Raw genomic sequence first — 7,252 nt, 5'->3', positions numbered from 1 at the left:
CAGTCATAATGATCTGCGCTTCATGGACAGGCCATCCACCTTTTGGAGGTTTGTTCGTGTCTCTCCACTCTGCTCTGAAGTTTCGAGTCGTCTCTTCGTCATCATCAGCAATGCTGAATAAATCAAAATTGCGAAAGCAAGCAGTGGGAATCACGCTGTAAGAGTCTTTGTCGACCCCGCTTTCCCACTTCACCAACGCGTGCATCACCGCCATACTACCTTCACCTTCTCGTCCGTTTTTTCTGCGCCTTTTTCCCCCGACAAGTCACGGCACAAAAAACAGTCCCGCTCTGCATTCTGGTACTTGGCGTTCTTAATAACACCAACAGGGTGTAATCGCATAGACCACTCGAGTATAAAGTACTACATATCCCATCAGTTACAGTTTTTTTTCATCTTCTGAAACTGCAATTTAGCACTTTCAACTGTTTCTTAGTGATTCCTAGAATTACTAACCGGTATTGTAGTCAATGTGTTTATAACCTTTTTTGTTTAACGATTTGTGTGTTATCCTATGGGATCCCATGGTCTTTGATTTGGTCACGGAAGTGATTTGTCTTTGATTTGTTGATCTAGAGTTGAATTTTAATTAGTTTTTCCCTTTTGTATAATTAGTGTAGTGCTACATTTAGTCTTTGTTTTTAAATAAATTTGACAATTTATATCTTTGGAATTGGTGTCTGCGTCCAATTATTACAGAAATTGAGTTCTACAAGACTCCAGGATTCGTGATAAGGTGATACTATGAATTCACTTCTTTAATTGAAATTTAAAAGTGTACCTTACGCTACATATATGTATGTATGTATGTATGTATGTCCAATTGCTTTGACAATACAAATGAATTGAATTGAGAGGGAGAGAGAGAGAGAGAGAGAGAGAGACAGACAGACAGACTGACAAACAGAAAAACAGACAGACACAGACACACACACACACAGAGCCAGCCAGCCAGCCAGCTCAGCGATGACATCACGAGCCTCTCTCAGCTGACTGCTATGACATCACAGAGCACGTACATTCCGTTGCTTGCCGTCTGTCAACCACTCAGTCACTGCCAGCCAGACTGGCTGGCTGGCTGGATGGGGGGGCTGCTTGCTGCTGCTGCGTACCTTAGCAAGCTTATTTGCTTGACCGGCCTTCCTACTCCTCTGCCCACATGCCCACCTATGCCCGATCTGCTGTTCACCTGGATCACAGCTCTGCCCCAACAAGGCAGAGCCCCCCAAGAATGGTACAAACTCACCCACGATCCCCTCCACGGAAAGCTTTAGCAAAAGGCAAAAGCGTTATACGTAATGAAGAGGAACCCGAGTCCAAGACGCATCCGACCAGCCATACATATTTGTGTGTATTAAAGATCACATTTTCTTACATTTAGTTTTTCTGTACTTTATTACATCTTATTGTGATTTATAAAAGTATTGTTTCTATTCCATATGTATGTATGTATGTGTGTGTGTGTGTGTGTGTGTGTGTGTCTGTCTCTGTGTGAAAGTTAGTGTGTGTGTCTGTACGTGTGTGTGCCTGTCTCTGTGTGAAAGTGTGTGTGTGTGTGTGTGTGTGTGTGTGTATATGTCTCTCTGTGAAAGTGTGTGTGTGGGTGTGACAGTGTGTGTGAGTGTCTGTCTGTCTGTCTGTCATGTAACTCGCACATCTGTGAGGGCACCATTTTTGCAGAAGAGATGTACACATTTTGGAGCAACATATGCTGCCATCCAGACATCATCTTTTCCAGTGACGTCCCTGCATTTTCAAACAGATCACATTTTATTACACTTTGTTTATCTGTACTTTATTACATCTTATTGTGATTTATACTTGTAATGTTTCTTTTCCATATATATGTATGTACAGTGGGGGAAAAAAGTAATTGATCCCCTGCTGATTTTGTACGTTTGCCCACTGACAAAGAAATGATCAGTCTATAATTTTAATGGTAGGTGTATTTTAGCAGTGAGAGACAGAATAACAACAAGAAAATCCAGAAAAATGCATTTCAAAAAAGTTATAAATTGATTTGCATGTTAATGAGGGAAATAAGTATTTGACCCATTTTCAATGCCCTGGCTTAGGGAAGGAGGTTCTCACCCATGATTTGACGGTACATGGCCCCGTCCATCGTCCCTTTGATGCGGTGCAGTTGTCCTGTCCCCTTAGCAGAAAAACAGCCCCAAAGCATAATGTTTCCACCTCCATGTTTGATGGTGGGAATGGTGTTCTTGGGGTCATTCCTCCTCCTCCAAACACGGCGAGTTGAGTTGATGGCAAAGAGCTTGATTTTGGTCTCATCTGAGACCACTTTCACCCAGTTCTCCTCTGAATCATTCAGATGTTCATTGGCAAACTTCAGACGGGTCTGTACATGTGCTTTCTTGAGCAGGGGGACCTTGCGGGCGCTGCAGGATTTCAGTCCTTCACGGCATAGTGTGTTACCAATTGTTTTCTTGGTGACTATGGTCCCAGCTACCTTGAGATCATTAACAAGATCCTCCCATGTAGTTCTGGGCTGATTCCTCACCGTTCTCATGATCATTGAAACTCCACGAGGTGAGATCTTGCATGGAGCCCCAGACTGAGGGAGACTGACAGTTATTTTGTGTTTCTTCCATTTGCGAATAATCGCACCAACTGTTGTCACCTTCTCACCAAGCTGCTTGGTGATGGTCTTGTAGCCCATTCCAGCCTTGTGTAGGTCTACAATCTTGTCCCTGACATCCTTGGACAGCTCTTTGGCCATGGTGGAGAGTTTGGAATCTGATTGATTGATTGCTTCTGTGGACAAGTGTCTTTTATACAGGTAACGAGCTGAGATTAGGAGCACTCCCTTTAAGAGAGTGCTCCTAATCTCAGCTCGTTACCTGTATGAAAGACACCTGGGAGCCAGAAATCTTGCTGATTGATAGGGGATCAAATACTTATTTCCCTCATTAACATGCAAATCAATTTATAACTTTTTTGAAATGCGTTTTTCTGGATTTTCTTGTTGTTATTCTGTCTCTCACTGCTAAAATACACCTACCATTAAAATTATAGACTGATCATTTCTTTGTCAGTGGGCAAACGTACAAAATCAGCAGGGGATCAAATACTTTTTTCCCTCACTGTATGTATGTATGTATGTATGTATGTAAGTGTGTGTGTGTCTGTCTCTGTGTGAAAGTGTGTGTGTGTGTCTGTCTGTGAAAGTGATTGTGTGTGAAAGTGTGTGTGTCTGTCTGTCTGTCTGTGAAAGTGTGTGTGTGTGTGTGTGTGTGTGTGTGCGTGTGTCTGTCTGTGAAAGTGTGTGTTTGTGTGTGTATGGGTGTGACAGTGTGTATGAGTGTCTGTCATGTAACTCGCACATCTGTGAGGGCACCATTTTTGCAGAAAGAGATGTACACATTTTGGAGCAACATATGCTGCCATCCAGACATCATCTTTTCCAGGGACGTACCTGCATTTTTCAGCAGGATAACGCCAAACCACATTCTGCCCAGATTTCAAGCGCATGGTTGCATAGGCAGAGAGTGCGGGTGCTAGCATGGCCTGCCTGCAGTCCTGACCTGTCTCCGAATTGAGAATGTGTGGCGCACTATGAAGTGCAAATTAAGACAACGAAGGCCCTGTGCAGTTGCGCAGCTGAGGAAATGCATAATGGATGAATGGGGGAAAATCCCGCTTGCTAAACTTAACCAAGTGGTGTCTTCAGTGCCCAAGTGCTTAATAAGTGTTATTAAAAGAAAAGGTGATGTTACATAGTGGTAAACAGTCGACTGTCCCAACTTTCTTGGTTTCTTTTCACTGCTAATGAGATGCTGTAGAGTGAGTTAGTTATATTGCTTTCAGGAGCTCTAATCGTATTGATGAGTTCATGCAGCATTTGTAATTGAATTTCAAAAATAAATCTTTGCTGTCTGGCCTGTGTGTATGAGATGTACTCTGTCAATCTTTGGCTAACAACTGAAACATTGGTAGAACAGAAATGGCAACATAAAAAAGAAAAGTACATTTTAAAAGAGCACATTAAATAGGATGAATATACAGTTTTTTACAATCACTTTGTCACTAATTTCAGAACCTTGATGTCATTTTTCAAAACTCTAGACACAAAACTCACTTGTCATCACTTGTAACACAGGCTGTCCAATGTTCAAAACATTGCATTGTGCATTCATATCTTTAAAGAAACCTAGCACTTGCAGACTTGTTGGTTCAAATAACTCATTTATCATGAAATACCATAGTAACATAGTAACACAGAAGATACCGATAGTTTCACTGTGTAGTTGTTCGTACAATCATTAAATATTGTAGTACAAAATATGTGATACATGTTTCATTATGGTACTACACATAAATACATCACTGTAAAAGGACTAGTAGAGAGAATACTACAGATTTGATTGAATCATTGTAGCTGCCTCAGTCATGGTCATGCCATGATTTACAACATGTTCTACAACTATTTCTCGGATTTCACTGGACACTATTTGCTGTTGCTGCCGCTGTCTGGTCCGTGGCCTTGTCCTCTACCACGTTCCCCCAACACCTCTCAAATGAGGCCCATGGCTGCCTCTCTGGTGAGGCCTAAGCCCTCCTCTATGACGAGGCCCACGACCACCTCTCAGAAGGGGTGCATGTCCCCTTCCATTCCTTTGACCACCACGTCTTCCTCCTCCCACTGCTTGACCTCTATTGTGACCTGGATGACCTGCCGGCTCCATGTTATCACTGTGTTGCTCGGGTGGATAGCACTCATTTCACTCGATACTCGTACCACAATGTGAAATCAATCATCAATAACCAGTTGGCAGTATTGGAAAAGCAATTACAAGGGCCTGCATACATACAGTAATGTCAAATCTGATGTGGAAGAACAATCATCTTCAACCAGGTTGGAGCGTTAGTTGCAATGCCTTTAATACATGCAGCGTGGAGAGGAACAGTGACTCAAGAAGATCCCAAAGTCGCTCTGCCTTCATTTTAACAGTCAGAGCTTTTATACACAAAAATCAAAGAGCTGGTTATAATCAGAAAGTCATTACTATGTTATCTTAAAAGTTAGCTAAGCAGAATTTATATCATTATAGGACAGAGTTCATAGATCAACACATGGATTAGGGAGCAGGCACTTCAATCATACTGTTTGACATTGTCTCCAAGATTCTCATCGTAAATAACAAGCAGAAATCAAACTACCTTCTGGCCTGACCTTCTAGCTTGACCTTATCTTTCTTAAGTATACAAGAGAGAAAAACAGGTATTAGAGAAAGAATTTCTAACTTTCCTTCCACACTGAAAACATGGTGTGGAAAAGTGCTACATGATGATGAATGATGATGAAATATTACATCCATAGATAATGTAGTCCAACTGGTTCATGCTCCTCGGTTATTGGTGTCAATGGATCTCATTATCCTGAAACTTTCATGATCGAAACATGGAATACTGTTCGTCAGTTTCCATAAAACTATGAATTAAGAGTAATGCAACAGTCACTTATCATTTTGAGCAGCTGTATCAATTGATAGTTAGATCTTTGTAATGAAATGAATAGACAGTGATCTCAGATGTAATGTGTGAATTGCATTTTGAAATGGTAATACTTTGACGTTAAGTTGTATCATTTTAGTTCAATGAACAAATGATCTGAGGTTGATGTGTATTGTATCCAAGCAATTGAAAAATGTGCATTTTGATCATCGGGTGTGAGTTTAGTGTCTAGAGTTTTGAAAAATGACATCAAGGTTCTGAAATGAGTGCCAAAGTGATTGTAAAAAAGTGTAATATCAGGGGACAGTGGCTATTACTGATCTGGCCTTCCGTGGCCTCTGTATTAATGTAACAGGTCACATTGTATGTGTACACTGATACTTGATAGTATAATATAGTACAAGTAAAAAACATACATAGGTATCATAGAAGTATTTTGCAGAAATGATTAAGGATACTTATCAAAATGGAGAGGAAATGCTAAATCCAGTCTCCCCAGGCTGAGCTTCTATTGCTACACCTGCTAAGTGGCTGCTGGCCCCACTATATGGATAGAGCCACACCAAGTACAAGAGTCTCCCCATTGCTATTTATATCTCCCTATCCAGTCTTCTATACGTGTCAGGTATACAAGTGTGTGTGTGTGTGTGTGTGTGTCTGTCTGTCTGTCTGTCTGTGAAAGTGTGTGTGTGTGTGTGTGTGTGTGTGTGTGAAAGTGTGTGTGAGTGTCTGTCTGTCTGTCTGTCATGTAACTTGCACATCTGTTAGGGCACCATTAATGCAGAGATGTACACATATTGTTTATTTTCCATATATATGTATGTATGTATGTATGCATGTCCAATTGCTTTGACAATACAAATGCACTGAATTGAGACAGAGAGAGAGAGAGAGAGAGAGAGAGAGAGGTGCTAAGGCACATTTGTAACATAAATTAGGGAACATTTGAAACATGCTTAGGGAACATTCATAAGAACATAAGAACATAAGAACATAAGAAAGTTTACAAACGAGAGGAGGCCATTCGACCCATCATGCTCGTTTGGTGTCCATTAATATCTAAGTGATCCATGGATCCTATCCAGTCTATTTTTAAATGTTCCCAAACTTTCAGCTTCTACCACTTTCCATCTTGAATGCCTTGAAGCCCAATTTCCATTTGTTGTCCCCTGGTGCGTGTGTCCCTGCTGATCTGGAAAAGCTCCTCTGGTTTGAGGAACCTTTCATGATTTTGAAGACTTGGATCAAGTCCCCACGTAATCTCCTCTGTTCCAGGGTGAAAAGGTTCAGTTCCCTCAGTCTCTCCGAGTAGGACTTTCCCTTCAGACCTGGAATAAGTCTGGTTGCTCTCCTCTGAACTGTCTCTAAAGCAGCAATATCCTTCTTGAAGTGTGGTGCCCAGAACTGTACACAGTATTCCAGATGAGGTCTAGCGCATTGTACAGTCTTAACATTACTTCCCTTGTTTTAAATTCTACACTTTTGACGATATACCCTAGCATTCTGTATGCCTTTTGTATTGCTTCCCCACATTGTTTGGATGGAGAAAGTGAATCCACATAGATTCCTAGGTCTTTCTCATGCATTACTTCATCTAGATCTGTACCTCCCATAGTGTAATTATAGTGGACATTTTTGTTTTACTGCATGTATTACCTTGCACTTGTCCACATTGAATTTCATTTGCCAGGTGTCAGCCCACAACTGAATTTATCTAAGTTCCTCTGAATAGCATGTGCTGCCAAGATTGTATCTGCTAAGCCACCTATTTTAGTAT

General features: G+C 41.2%; 1 non-coding gene across 1 annotated transcript; it reads right to left on the bottom strand.

Moving 5' to 3' along the window:
* Positions 1-1,203: 1,203 nt before the first annotated feature.
* LOC136739371 (U5 spliceosomal RNA) lies at positions 1,204-1,318 on the bottom strand. Its single transcript, XR_010812856.1, has one exon. It is a non-coding gene; the product is annotated as a U5 spliceosomal RNA (small nuclear RNA).
* Positions 1,319-7,252: the final 5,934 nt, after the last annotated feature.

This window comes from Amia ocellicauda, unplaced genomic scaffold, assembly GCF_036373705.1.
Source record: "Amia ocellicauda isolate fAmiCal2 unplaced genomic scaffold, fAmiCal2.hap1 HAP1_SCAFFOLD_60, whole genome shotgun sequence".
Taxonomy (NCBI): domain Eukaryota; kingdom Metazoa; phylum Chordata; class Actinopteri; order Amiiformes; family Amiidae; genus Amia; species Amia ocellicauda.
This window is presented reverse-complemented; position numbering and strand designations above follow the sequence as displayed.